This window comes from Tachyglossus aculeatus, chromosome 16 (assembly GCF_015852505.1).
Source record: "Tachyglossus aculeatus isolate mTacAcu1 chromosome 16, mTacAcu1.pri, whole genome shotgun sequence".
Classification (NCBI taxonomy): Eukaryota; Metazoa; Chordata; class Mammalia; order Monotremata; family Tachyglossidae; genus Tachyglossus; species Tachyglossus aculeatus.
The window spans coordinates 17,080,973-17,096,371 of NC_052081.1; the positions used below are offsets into that span (position 1 = coordinate 17,080,973).

General features: G+C 39.0%; 1 non-coding gene across 1 annotated transcript; it reads left to right on the forward strand.

Moving 5' to 3' along the window:
* The first annotated feature begins 14,149 nt into the window (after positions 1 to 14,149).
* LOC119938834 lies at positions 14,150 to 14,287 on the forward strand. The gene has a single exon (XR_005454534.1). It is a non-coding gene; the product is annotated as a small nucleolar RNA SNORA7 (small nucleolar RNA).
* The last annotated feature ends 1,112 nt before the right edge of the window (positions 14,288 to 15,399 follow it).

Genomic DNA, 15,399 nt, shown 5'->3' on the forward strand with positions numbered 1-15,399 from the left:
AAGTTAAGTGACTTGCCTAAAGTCACACAGCAGGCATTTGAGGGAGCTGGGATTAGAATCCAGCTCCTCTAATTCCCAAGTCCATGCTCTTTCCACTAGGCAACACTGCCTTTTGGGGGGAGGGGGTATTATATGAGTTAAGCACTTACTATGCCCCAGGCACTGTACTAAGCACCGCGGTAGATATAAGCTAATCAGATTGGACACAGTCCATATCCCATGTGGGGCTCACAGCCTTGATCCCCATTTTACAGATGGGGTAAGAGGCACAGAAAAGTGAAGTGACTTGCCCAAGGTCACACAGCAGACAACTGAGTCAGAATTTGAACCCAGGTTCTCCAGTTCCCAGGCTTGGGCTCTTTCCACTAGACCACACTGCTTCTTGTTTTGTCATGAGCAGTGCTCAGTAAGTACCATCAGTTGATTTGTTGTTTTAAGATGAGCTTTTCCCCTCACTACATATGTACTCTCCGTTTCAGAATCTAACTACTGGATCACAAATGAAGTTCCCTAACTAGAGTAATGCCTTAAAATCTTTATATATTGGAAGACATTTTCCTCTTTTTATGACCCATGGGTTAAATTTAAAGAGCCCAGTGTTTCAGCATGTGATATGGAAACCCCATTTGTGACTTTATTTAACTCAAAATTGTAATTACTTTTTAGTTCATTTGAAGTTTACCTGCCAGGGGAGAAATAAATCATAGAGTAATTTATTTTTACTATAGTAATGGCTCTATAAATTTCATAAGACTGATTTTTTCCAGCTCTCCAACAGACGTGATTAACATAGCATCCCATTTGCTTGTACTGATAATCCATGAAGTAGTGGAAAAAACATAACTGAGCTGTGGGTTTGGGGATTTTATAACAGAGATAGGCAGTAAAATCATATGTAACAAACTAGAAATGTTATAAAAGTCTATTGCATCATCTGACTAATTCCCTTGCCAATGTTAAATTGTTTCTCTGGATTTGTTTCCAGGGAGTTCTTCAACCAGTTTTAAATGACAAAAGAAATGCAATTGCTGTCATTTATCTTAAAAGATTATTTTCTAAGGTCTTACTGAAGTCTCAATTGGGATTTTTTTCTTAATAATCATTCATGGTACATTTTCTTTGCATAATGTCATTGCATTATTCTTTGTTTTTATGCAAACTTAAAATGACCTAGTTCTGATTCATAATTGTCTATTGTAAAATATAATTATTAAGTTAGTTTTATTTTCAGAAATAATTAAAAACAAGGTATATTGCAATTTGGCCTAGGGATCTTTGCATGCTTGAATATTTTTATTTTCATCATTTTTTTCAGGTTGGGGAGGATGCAGAAGTTTTAAATAATCACAGAGTAGCAATTCTCCCTACGAATAACCAGGTTGTATGAATAAGGTCAGAAAACCAAAGCAGAAAATGATATATAACTTGCATAGACAGGGAAATTAAAAAACTCATTTTTTGGAAATAGGTAAAGAGGGAGATTTTGGACTACATGTTGCCAACTTGCACTTCCCTAGCACTTAGTACAGTGCTCTGCACACAGTAAGCGCTCAATACAATTGAATGAATGAATGACTATTAAGGAGATTTTACGAACAGCATCAAAACCATATTACCTCCTCCTTTGGAACATATTTTGAAATGAGAGCTAGGAACTTAACAGGGAGAAAGTGAGAATCAAATTAGAGTTCTACCAATGAGGAGAAGCAGTGTGGCCTGGATAAAGCACGGGCCTGGGAGTTAAAAGGACCTGGGTTCTAATCCTGTCTCCACATTAGTCTACTGTGTGCATCTAGGGAAGTCACGTCACTTCTCTGTGCCTCAGTTACTTCATCTGTAAAGTGGGTTTTGGGATTGTGAGCCCCACGTTGGACAGGGACTGTGTCCAACTCAATTTGCTTTTATCCATCCCAGTGCTTAGTACAGTGGCTGGCACATAGTAAGTGCTTAACAGATACTACAATTATTATAATTCACAGAGAAGTGAAGTGGCTTAACCAAGGTCACAAAGCAAGCAATTCGCGGAGCCAGGAGTAGAACCCAGGTCCTTGGAATCCCAGGCCCAGGCTCTTTCCACTAGGGCATGCTGCTTTTCTATATATTAACTCTGGCTAACTGCTTGGATGGGGAATAAGGGAAGGAGTCCTTGGCTAATCATTTCAATTTAATTTTAGACAATAGCACATTGACTGCATAGTTAATGGAAGATCTGTGCTTGACACATAATAAGTGCTTAACGAATACTATTATTATTATTTTTTGTTTGCAGGGGTAATATCATGCCCTACTGGAAAAAAAAGACAAGTCTGGAAGTCAAAGGATAGTATCTTGTATCTTCCCCAGCACTTAATACAGTACTTTACATAGAAAACACTCAACAAAATGGTATAATTAATAACAATAATGATGGTATTTGTTAAGCGCTTACTATGTGCAAAGCACTGCTCTAGGCGCTGGGAAGGTTACAAGGTGATCAGGTTGTCCATGGGGGGCTCACAGTTTTAATCCCCATTTTACAGATGAGGTAATTGAGGCACAGAGAAGTTAAGTGATTTGCCCAAAGTCACACAGCTGACACTTGGCAGAGTCGGGATTTGAACCCATGACCTCTGACTCCAAAGCCCGGGCTCTTTCCACTGAGCCACGCTGCTTCTAATTATCCTCAGTCTTCTCGTCTAATAAATGAGGATTCAATACCTGTTCTCCCCCTATTCAGATTTTGAGCTCCAAAGTCTTGATTATCTTATCTTTACCCCAGCACTTAGTATGGTGTCTGGCATACAGTAAGCACAAGTATTATTACCTTTGTTATTACAAGTTTCCTTTTTTATAGAATATGAAAGGTAATACTTTGCAAATCAAGTACTATATTTACAACTGTAACCAAAAATATCGTTTTAAATATTTCATTGGCACATGTGTGTTAGGCTCAGATTCCTTTATGTCTTCCTTAGCAGGAGTGTGTATACATGCATTCAATTATTTGTACTACCGTACTTGCAATTATTTTTGTCTCTTACAGGAGAGGGTAAGCTCATGAGAAACAGTGTTGCCCAGTTGATAGATGAAGGACCTGGGTTCTAATCCCAATTCTGCCGCCTATCTTCTGAGTGACCTTGGACAAGTCACTTCACTTCTCTGGGCCTCAGGTACCTCATTTGTAAAATGAGGATTAAGACTGTGCTCCATGGAGGACATGGACTGTGTCCAACCAGCTTACTTTGTATCAACCCTTGTACTTAAAACAGTGCCTGGCCCATTTTAAGCACTTAATAAATACCAATAAAAGAATACCACTTGGCAGAAAGTGTAACACTTCTTAATTTTCTATTTCCCATCTACCTAATACTCTGACCACACCAAGCAAACATATAATAAACACTAATAATAAGAACTGAGTATTTTATTAAATTACTATTCAATCGTATTTGAGTGCTTACTGTGTGCAGAGCACTGTACTAAGCACTTGGGAAGTACAAGTTGGCAACATATAGGGACAGTCCCTACCCAACAATGGGCTCACAGTCTAGAAGGGGGAGACAGACAACAAAACATGTAGACAGGTGACTACTCTTTGTCAATCAGGTCAGCCTCAGGCTGAGGCTTACTACTGCTTAATAGTATTTAATAATAATAATAATAATTTTGGTATGTTAAGTGCTTACTATGTGCCAAGCACTGTTCTAAGCACTGGGGGAGATACAAGGTAATCAGGTTGTCCCACATGGGGCTCATAGTCTTAATCCCCATTTTACAGATGAGGGAACTGAGGCCCAGAGAGGTAACTTGCCCAAAGTCACACAGCTGATAAGTGGCGGAGCCGAGATTAGAACCCATGACCTAGTATTAGTCATAGGTATTAGTATTAATTGAACATTTTAAGTGCAGAATACAAGCAAGGGAGCCCACAAAGAGCTTACTGCTACTATTGCAACTCTAGATGAGAGCAAAAATCAACAACTACCTTCATACAGGCTGTTTAGGAGAAATAGAGATATGGAATCTAATTATATTCTGAGAGGAAACTCTGATAGCCTAGGTGATCATTGCAGCAAGACTGTCCAACATAATATACCCAGTAACAAATGTGTTTGGGATAATGTACTCAATACAAGAAAAAATGGGAAGCAACATGGCCAAGTGGAAAGAAGAGGAGCCTGAGAATCACAGGGCATGTGTTTTAATTCCAACACCACCATGTATGTACTGTGTAACCTTAGGTAATTCACTTAACTTCTTTGTACCTCAGTTACCTAATCTATAAAATGGGGATGAAGACTGTGAGCCCATTTGGGACTTGGACTACTGGGCCCAACTTGATTGCTTATACCTACCCCAGCACTTAGTATAGTGCCGGGCATATAGTAAGCACTTAATACCATAGAAAGAAGTAAATATAAGCCACCATTCATGAAATACACTGTGAAATTAGTATCTTCTTACTTTAAAGTCTTCCCCCCACCCCCCCAGATTGATTAGGCAATAAAGAAGCTTCTTACCATATGTTACGCTTGGTTCTAAGAGCAGGTGTTGTAGAAAACAGAAAATTCCTCTTCTCAGCCAAGTCAGAGCTAAAAGATCTTGTCCTTAACTCCCCATTTCTAAAAAACCCTCAAACTAGAATAACTCCCTCTCGTTGTTAAAGGTAGTGAGTCAGACATTTTGCCCTCTTGGGAAGGTAACTTTTCTTTCCTTTCCTACAACTCCTTTGCCCACCCAGCATCCCTAATTGGATGTTTGAAGTCAGGGAGTTCCCCAAAGATAGACAGTAATGCAATGCAAACTACACAGCTCAACAATTTGGAATTTTGAACTACATACATTTGGCACATCTATATTGCCTGGACCAATTTTTGGATCAATTTTTTGATAACTACAACTACTGGTTAAGAAAAAAAAAAAAACACTGGTTTGATACTCTCTTACTTAACACAGTCATTTTCACTAACCAATCAAAATAGGACCAAACTCTATGTAGATACTAAAACCAGTATTGCTCAAATGAAATTCTCAACAGCCAGTCCTCACTTCCTCCTCTTTTAACCACTCCTCTTTTGCCCTCCCACCTCCATGATGTAAATCCTAACACCTGGGTAGAGACTGAAATGAGAAACAGCCCTTATTCCCTCTCCCTCCCTCCTTCAAATCAAGCTCTGATAAACCATTCGAAGGTCTTTATTACCACAGGATTTCTAGGACAAGTGTGCACATCTGTTGGAAGATCTCAACATTTCCCAGAGTTTTCTTGGTTCTATCTGTACTGGGCACTGATCACTGAGCTGATCAGTCCTCCTCTCTCCAACCCCAGTGAAATTTATCCCAGTAATTATCCCATTCAGTAAACACCACTGCCTCCCTCCAACAAAGATCAATCCTTCTCCTGCCTGGCCAAAAGAAATTTTTTTAAACTCTAATAAAAATAAAAATAGCAATAGTTACAATTATAATCATTGGAGTTAAAACAAATTTAGTTTGTATTATTCTTTTCTTCATTATTATTATCATTATAAGTGTGGCATTTGTTAAGCACTATGAGCCAAGCAATAACATGGGTAAATAGGAAAATCTAATCAGTTCCAATCTCTATCCCAACATGGAATACACAGTTTAAGGGGCAGAGGGAACAGGTATTTAATCTCTATTTTATAGTAGAGGAAACTGAGGTCCAGAGAAGTAAAGTGATTTGTCCTAAATCACCCAGCTGAAAAGTGGCAGAGGCAGGAAGTCTTCTGATGCTGTGGCCCAAACACTTTCCATCAGTTCACACTGCAAGTAGCCTGGCCTAGTTGATAGAACATGGGCCTGGGAATCAGAAGGTCATGGGTTCTAATTCCAACTCTGCCACTTGTGGGCTGTGTGACCTTGGGCAAATTGCTTCACTTCTCTGTGCCTCAGTTAACTCATCTGTAAAATGGGGATTAAGACTGTGAACCCTATAGGAGACAGGGAAGGGGTCCAACCTGATTAGCTCTGATCTACCCCAACACTTAATACAATACCTAGTACATAATGAATCAATCACATTTATTGATCACTTACTGTGTGCAGAGCACTGTACGGAACACTTGGGAGAGTACACCACAAGAGAGTTGGTCGACACTTACCTTGCCCACAAGGAGCTTATATTCTAGAGGGACAGATATCAAGCTCTTAACAAATATCATACAGAAAAATAACAGCTGCAAGGAATACATGTTCTCAGAAGATTGATGCCCTGAAACTAATTCCCAGGAATCATCCACCAGTCCCTGCTCAGGCCAGTTTAGACAGAGAAAAGATTCTGTAGAAAAAAAAATTTATTTAAAAAAGGCAACACATTAGTCTTTCAGCATAGCACACAGCAGAGACCATAGTGGCTACCAAGGCAACCCCCTTCTGAGCCACAGTGGCCCAGGAGAGTTTTGTCTCTATTCTGTTTACATGGGCTGTAAATGGGTCCTGCACATATATATATATTTGTATGTGTGTGTATGTATATATATATATATATATATATATATATATAAAATTGACCTTTGTGCATATTTTGCAATGTGATGCATCTTGCCCACCTATCCTCTCATCGAATCAATCAACCAATTGATCAATGGTATTTATTGATCACTTACTAGGTGCAGAGCACTGTACTAAGCACCCGGGAGGGTACAATGTAAGACAGTTGGTAGATACATTCTCTGTTCATGAAGGGAATACAGTCTAAATTGAATGTCATCAATCAATCAGTGAATGGTACTTATTGAGAGCTTAATGATTGCAAGGCAGTGTACTTAAATGTTTATGAGAATATAATATGGCTGGTTAGACATGATCCCTGACCTCAAAGAGTTCACACCCCACTGGTCAGGGAAGAAAAAGTATGAGTGGCACTCTGCAGACCTTGAGCATTAATAACAATACTACTAATAATAATAATAATAGTAGGGGCATTTGTTAAGTGGTTACTATGAGCCAGGCACTGTATTAAGAGCTGTAGTAGACACAAGAAAATGGGGTTGGACACAGTCTCTGTCCCACATGGGGCTCATAGTCTTAATCCTCATTTTACAGATGAGGTAACTAAGGCCCGGAAAAGTGAAATGACTTGCCCAAGGTCACATAGCATACACATGGCGGGGTGGGGATTGGATCCAAATCCTCTGACTTCCAAACTTGTGCTCTTTCTACTAGATCACAGTGCTTCTATAGGCCAGGCTGCTTCTGCATTGCAACACACTCCTTTGTGAGGTTTCTCGATCAGTCAATCAGTGATTTTGATTGAGCATCTACTTAGTCATTGCACTAAATTCTTGGGAGACTACAACAGTACAAAAGTAAAAAGACATGTTCCATCCCCATCTGCTAGCTGTGGAAGCAGATAAAAATTTCACAGAAAGTGAAATCCAGGGGAAAAACAACTATGAATGGGAAGCAATATGAGAGGACAAAACAGCTGAAAAAAAAATAATTGAATGAACTTATTGTTTATATAAGTGATAGATATGTATGGGTCATGGGTTCAAATTCCGGCTCCGCCACTTGTCAGCTGTGTGACTTTGAGCAAGTCACTTCACTTCTCTGGGCCTCAGTTACCCCCTCTGTAAAATGAGGATTAAGATTGCAAGCCCCTCATGGGACAACCTGATAATAATAATAATAATAATAACGGTGGTATTTGTTAAGCATTATGTGCAAAGCACTGCTCTAAGCACTGGGAGGGGCTACAAGGTGATCAGGTTGTCCCACTTGGGGGTCACTGTCTTATTCCCCATTTTACAGATGAGGTAACTGAGGCACAGAGAAGTTAAGTGGCTTACCCAAGGTCACACAGCTGACAAGTGGCAGAGCCGGGATTCAAACCCATGACCTCTGACTCCCAAGCCCTCGCTCTTTCCACTGAGCCACGCTGCTTCCTGATCACCTTGTATCCCCCCAGCACTTAAACAGTGCTTTGCACATAGTAAGCACTTAACAGATACTATTATTATTATTATTATTATTATTATTATTATACATAGAAATATATGCAAATGAACATGTGATGTGACATGGTGAAGCAAAGAAGCAGCATCGTGTAGTGGCTAGAGCATGGGCCTGGAAATCAGAAGGTCATAGGTTCTAATCTTGTTCCACCACTAGTCTGCTTTGTAACCTTTGGCAAATCACTTAACTTCTCTGTTCCTTAGTTCCCTCATCTGTGCAAAATGGGGTTTATAAGTCTGAACCCAGTGTGGGACAGGGACTGTTTCTAACCTGATTAACTTGTTCTATCCCAGCAATTAGAACGGTGGTTGCCACATAGTAAGCGCTTAACAAGTACCATCGTTATTATTAATATTATTGTGAAGAATAGGATAAATGATGTGTATATATGTACATATTTATAATACTATTTATTTTTATTAATGATGTACTGTTTTGATATGTACTTGTTTTGAAGTCTGTCTCCCCCGTTCTAGACTGTGAGCCCGTTGTGGGCAGGAATTGTCTCTGTTGCTGAATTGTACTTCCCAAGTACTTAGTACAGTGCTCTGCACACAGTAAGCACTCAATAAATACGACTGAATGAAATGATGAGGACCAGGAGACAGTGGCTTTCCATTCATCTCATTGCCTTTAATGGTAAATCAATCTAAAAGACCTTCTTTGAACCACAAAGATCATTCCTACTCTTCAACAGCAAACATAGAAGCATATAAAAGCCATTTTGGATCAGTAAATGGGTTGCCAGTGCTTTGTATTAAAATACCAAGATATTGGAATGAAGGAATGTAATTGCTTTACGATCCGTCTAAGTACTTTCAATAATGGAATATCTCACCTTTGAAAGAGCTTTAGAGTCATTGAAATGTGATAAAGTCCCATTAAGAACACAAAACCAAGCTGAAATCTAATCTTAGTGGGGAGAACAGGTCATTTTTACTGCTAAACTACTTTCAGCATAAACCATAGTGTGCTGCACATTAGTTATTGATGATATTTTCTTCAAGAACAAATACAAATAAAAATTTCATCTATTTCAAAGGTAAGATGTTCCACTTTATTGATCTGGGATGTCACCCTTTTAGTCCTCAGATAATAAACTTTAATATCTAGGTCCACCATGCCATAGCAAACTGGTAATTAAGAATCCTATGAACAAGTAATAACTTAATTGTTCATCGTTAACTAAATTGTTTTGAGAACTGCATACTTTTTCTAAGTTACTGTCAGGAGGATGGAAAATAATTCTCATTTGAACCATTTACACTGTGGTACTGTGTACCTCAATTAAGCCAGCTTTGATCAGAAATTTGTTTACTTTTCACATATGCATTAATAACTATCAGCTGATGTCAGAGATTGTTTTCATAGGCACCTAGGTTGATGACTGAAATCATTTCAATGCAATAACAACAAAAAAGGGTTAACTGTCCTTTCTAAAAGTCATTTCGCTTTGGGGAGGTTAATAGTTTTGTTTTCCCTTTCTAATTGCTTGATGAGGAGTATTTTCAGGTGAAACAAGAAAGGAACAAGCACGGATCTGGGAATAAAAGTATATGACCTTGAGACCTTGCTCTGACTTGATTTTTCCTGGGACTTTAGATCCATTGTGGGTGGTGGAATATTGAAAACTGAGGAAAATCGGGATTCCTCCAAGCATTCTGGTCAAATAATAGTAATAATAATGATGCCATTTATTAAGCATTTACTATGTGCAAAGCACTGTTCTAAGCACTGGGGAGATTACAAGGTGATCAGGTTGTCCCCCGGGGGCTCACAGTCTTAATCCTCATTTTACAGATAACTGAGGCACAGAAAAGTTAAGTGGCTTGCCCAAAGTCACACAGCTGACAATTGGCGGAGCCAGGATTTGAACCCACGACCTCTGACTCCAAAGCCCGTGCTCTTTCCACTGAGCCATGCTGCTTCTCTAAGGAAGGACTAATTGAAGACTAGTAGTGGTAATGGTATTTTTTTAGAAGCTATGAAGTGCAGTGTGTTGTAGTAAAAATTACAGGCATTTGTGTAGTGCTTATTATGCACCAAGTACTTTACTAGATTCAATATAAAATGATTGAACCTAGTCCTTTTCCCTCAAAAGATTCTCCGTTCAGGGACAAAAGAAAATCAGTATGGTCTAGGGACTAGAGCACAGAGCTGGGAGTCAGAAGAGCTGGGTTCTTATCCCAATTCTGCCATTCTGCTGTTTAACCTTGGGGCAGTCATTTAACTTATTTATGCCACAGTTACATCATCTGTCAAATGGGGATTTCACCGGGCTATGATCCCCATGTGGGACACTGACTTTGTCCAATCTGATTAGGTTGTATCTGCTTAGTACAGTACCATTCAAAAAAAAAACAAACAAAAAAACCCCCCAGGTATTTATCCTCATTTTATAGATGAGGAAAATGTAGGCACAGAGAAGTTAGGTGCCTTTCCCCAGGTCACGCAACAAGTGGAAGAGCTGGATGAGGATTCAGATCTCCTTACTCCCAGGCCCACACTCCTTCCACGAGGCGATGCTACTTCTAAGTACTGTACTAAGTGCTTGTGGAAGTACAACAGATGCCCATGACACATCAGAATGAGTCATATTAAGTCTTTTGTTCGAAATAGAAGCTATCTGAGAGCAAGAAAATAAAATGGATAATAACTTCATTACATATATCGGAAAGAGATACCATTTCCAAAACTATTCAACAGATGGTGGAGAAGTTATCCAGTAGGTTCATTCTCAAGTTATCAATCGCAAACAGTTTTCTTGATTATTACAATTTGGATTTGGTAATGAATAAAAATGGGGCCCCAAACCCCACAGCGTGTACTGAGGAATTTCTCCAAATTTAGCATTGTCTTCCCTGCTTGCATCCTTGATTCATTAGGATTACTAATCAGAAGAAATGTTAATTTTTCAGTCAGGCTTGCTACTCGTTTGCCATCTGTATAATTTTCAATGCTAAGTGTGCCATTTGAAGTGATATTCTGATGTCATTTTTGTCAAAATCATCCCAAGGGCAAAGCTGAATCTAAACTCTTCTGAGCCAGAAATCAGAGGTCACATGAATGGAGGGACAGCTCTTTGCCTAGCCTATAATACTTCTCTAGGAATTCAACAATTCATACATGCACAATGTGTTTTCTATTAGCTAGTATTTAGTCATGCTTACTTGATATAGTTCTTTGATATTATATCCCTTCTGGGGCTCTGAACAGTTAATTGACTAATAGAGAAGAGCTGGCACTGATTATTTCACACTTCTGGCACAGGAGAATATTACCTTCAGGATGGAGTGATTTAGTCCATCTCAAACCAATTTTCAGTAGCGAAATTAGTTTCTTTAATAGTAGTAACAACAAATCTACAGAATTCCATCTGTCATAATTCATAGAATAACTTCCTTCGTGGGCAGGTACTGATTTTTCTGTGAAGTCTTACCATAAGCATTTATCACCATGCAAGGAAGAGGAATACTTAGATTTCTACTGATCATCATATGTTTTGTTCTCGTTTATTGTAGAAGTTGACATGGCTTTTTTTTTAAAAAAAAAAAAGCCAACAGATAAAATTGAAAGGGCTGAGTTTTGGAAAAAGAACTATTTCACACTATTTCAAACTGGGAAGTGAAATGATTTACCTGATGAGAATTCAGATGAGATTCTACTCAATGTTTCAAAGTCTCTTAAAATAATTCTAAAAGTTTCACAGGTGTGTAATGGGAGAAGAGAGTTAATAAGCTAGAGGAGGAGGGTGCTGATTGAGTGCTTTGAAGCCAATATTCTGGAGTTTCTGGTGGAGGTGGAGAAAAACACTCATTGGAGAGTTTTGAGGCATTGAGAGGCATGGACAGAGTGTTTTAGAAAAATGATCTGGGCAGCAGTGTCTAGTATGAATTGGAGAGGGGTTAGGCTGGAGTTTGGTACTAAGCTTTATCATGTCAGGTGTCGTATATGAAAAGTCAGGATGTGTCAGGAGATGCATTGGTAGTGCTTTGTTTTCCTTATTGGTATTTAAGTGCTTACTATGTGCCAGGCACTGTACTAAGTACTGGGGTAGATACAAGATAATCAGGTTGGACACAGTCCCTTCCCACGTGGGATTCAGAGTCACAATTATCCCTTTAAACTACTGACCCAAAGAGCCTATTTTGGATCCCTTACTTGCTAATAGGTGTCACTTTCACAGCAGGTTTAACTGATTGATTGCTTCCCCTTATGTAATTTATTTTTAACGTTTGTCTCCTCCACCAGACTTTAGCTTCTTGAGGTAAGGGATCATGCTTATCAACTCTATTCACCAAAAGCTTAGAACAAAGTTCTACATCCAGAAAGTGCTCGATAAATACTAGTGATTGAACTCAATCAGTTGATTAAAAATGTGAGATCCCTGAATATTAGCCTTACCTTAAAACAATTAGGGAAATTCAAGTGCCCAAATGGAAAAAAAAGTTAACTTTTGGAAATGCTTTTTTTTTAACACTGGTAATTGAAATGAGTTTAGGCTCATCATGACAGGGAAAAGAAAACCTAGAAAAATCAATCAATGGTGCCTATTGAGCAAATATGGTGTGTAGAGCACTGTACTAAGCTCTTGGGAGAGTACAGTACAATAGAATTGTTCTCCGCCCCTCTGTAGAATGGAAGACAGATGTTTGTATAAATAAATGACATAATAAAGTACAAATAAATTCTGTGGAGTTGAGAGTGAGGTGAAAACCAAATGCCCAAAGTCACAGATCCAATGGCCAAAATAGTCACCTGTGTTTCTATTCCAGATTGTATACTCACCTCTCTAACCTCCATGAATTTCTTAAACAGGCAGGGCTTCACCTAATGAACTATTGGAACTGCAAGAGAAACAATGCAATGAGCAGAAGGAGATTTTCCTTCAGGCTCTGTGATAAATTAAATCACCATCACCTCCATCATCCACTTTAAGGACTTGCACATATGTAGCTCAAAGAGCTTTCAATGTCAGCTGTTCCAAATCAGGAACAGAGGAGGTAGGAGAACAGAGACTGTTATCTTAGGTCATTCACATTCATAAGGAAGAAAAAAACCAAAAAACCTGCAACCTTATCCTTCCCTTTGCCTAGCTTGGATCAGATTCACCCCAGAGAATGCAGGCAGCCTTATTTTTTAACTGTAGTTAAAAATTTCTCCTGTTCTCAGCATTTTCATTGAAAATTCAGAAAACCTCTCCCCACTAGCAACTTGTTTTGAAAGTTGTGCAGACAATAACACATGACACTGAACATGCAAGCCTGAAAATTATTTCATAATAAAGAAAACAGATGGGAATAATAATAATAATGATGATAATAATAATAATGATGATGACATCTGTCAAGCATTTATATGTTGGGAACTGGTCTAGATACAACATAAGCAGATAGGACACAGTTCCTAACACACAGGCGGTTCCCAGTCTAAGAGGGAGAAAAAGCGGGTATTTAATTTGCATTTTATAGATGAAGAAACTGAGGCACAGAGAAGATATGTGACTTTCCCAAGGTTGCCCAGTAGGTAAGTGGCAGATGAAGGATTAAAACCTTGGTCCTCTGACTCCCAAGCCAATTACACTAAGCTTTGTAATTTCTAACCTCCAGAGGTAAGGGACAATAAATTTATTTAAGTTGTGGGATATGATTTCCAATAACTTGAGCTTTATCAATGCTTTACTTCCAGGTAATTATGGACCACTTCTCACAGTCAAGAAAGATTGACCGTTAGGGAAACTGAGATCTTGTGACATCTCTAGACTGCTACCTTGTTGTGGGCAGTGAACATATCTACCAACTATGTTATAGTGTACTCTCCCAAGTGCTTAGTACAGCTCTGCACATAGCATTCAATAAATATCACTGATTGATCCCAAACCTAACATACCCTACACACCTCTGGGGCTCAGCATAATTGACAAAGAGTTGAGTTCTGTAGCTTAATCGTATTCCCCGATAGACAAAGGGCACACAAGGAAACAGAAAACCAAATGAAGAAGGCTAAAAGCTAGTGAAATCTTTGGGAAGCTTAAAGACAGAGGATAGCATCAGTGCTGCCTTGCGATCGACCAAGCTGAAGAGAAAATGGACTGCCTAACCTTCTTTAGGGTGGGGAAAACTGTAGACCATCAAAGCCACGATATTTCATTTTTACAGTAGTTCAATTAACACTCCCTAGGCACAATACTCCCCTCTCAGGGTCGCACCTGGAGAGTTTCCAGTCCTCTACCAGTCTCAGCTATGGGAGGGAGAGTCAAGTAGAGGCCTACCCATTCCATTCCTAGCTTGGGCAGTGGTTAGTGAGTGGAAGGCAAACTGCTACAAGTCTAAACTCACCTGTGCTGGGCAGCAGAGACTCAAATTACTGCATGGAAGGAGGCAATGGTAAACCACTTCTGTATTTTTACAAAGAAAACTCTGTGGATCCACTACCAGGAGGATCGCAGATGGAGAGCGGGGCGTTCTGGGAGAGATGTGTCTGTGGTGTCGTTATGGGTTGGAAACGACTCGACAGCATAAGAGAAGACAAGACACAATACAGCATCAAGTGGCAAAGAGGATTACAGAGATTGAGTCCCTGACACATAGCCACTGTCTTTACTTTTACAACTGCTTTTTGCTAAGTGTTTACTATAAATCCATCAATCAGTCAGTGGTATTTATTGAGCACTTACTATGTGCTAAGTGCTTGGGAGAGTACAATATAATAGAGTTGGAAGACAGGTTCCTTGCCCATAATGATCTTACAGACCAGAGCAGGAGACAGATATTAATATAAATAAATTCAGGAAGGACCTGACCTGTAGTCCTATGGGGCTTGAAAATTCAAGGCACATATATACATTTACATTTTACTGGATTTTACCTATAAGTAACAAGTTTGTGTTTAAAATTCATGAAATAATATTTATCTAGTTTAACATGTACTTAAGTAACACTCAAATGCTTGGATTTAGGACAAAAGTTAGTCTTTTTTTCTTTTTTTACTTTCATTGTTTCTCTACAGGCTTTTCTTTCCCATCCCTCTCTACCATTTTTAATTTCACTACACCTCCTCTTCCTTATTTCTTAACTTTTTTCATTCCTCCTTCTTCCCTCCCTTCTCAATCTCTTCTTTTTCTCTCTCCCCTCCTTCCCCACCTTTGCCTCTCTATATCTCCATCTCTCAAATTTCTCATTCTCTATTTTCCCTTTGCCAAGCAGCGTTTCCTTTTCAGTATCAAGATGCATGAGCTATTTGGAGACCCTGAACCAAGAACAAAACCTTTAGCCTGCCCTTACCTGAATGGGATTGAAAGTCTTCAGGAAATGACAAGATTTAAATTGTATGGTATATTGAGGTTTCTGTTAAGGTCAGAAATCTTGGCTCGGCTTTTTCCTGCTTTAAACAGGAGGGAGGAAATGTCCATCTGTCAAGTGTTTTATTCCGGTAGCTTTT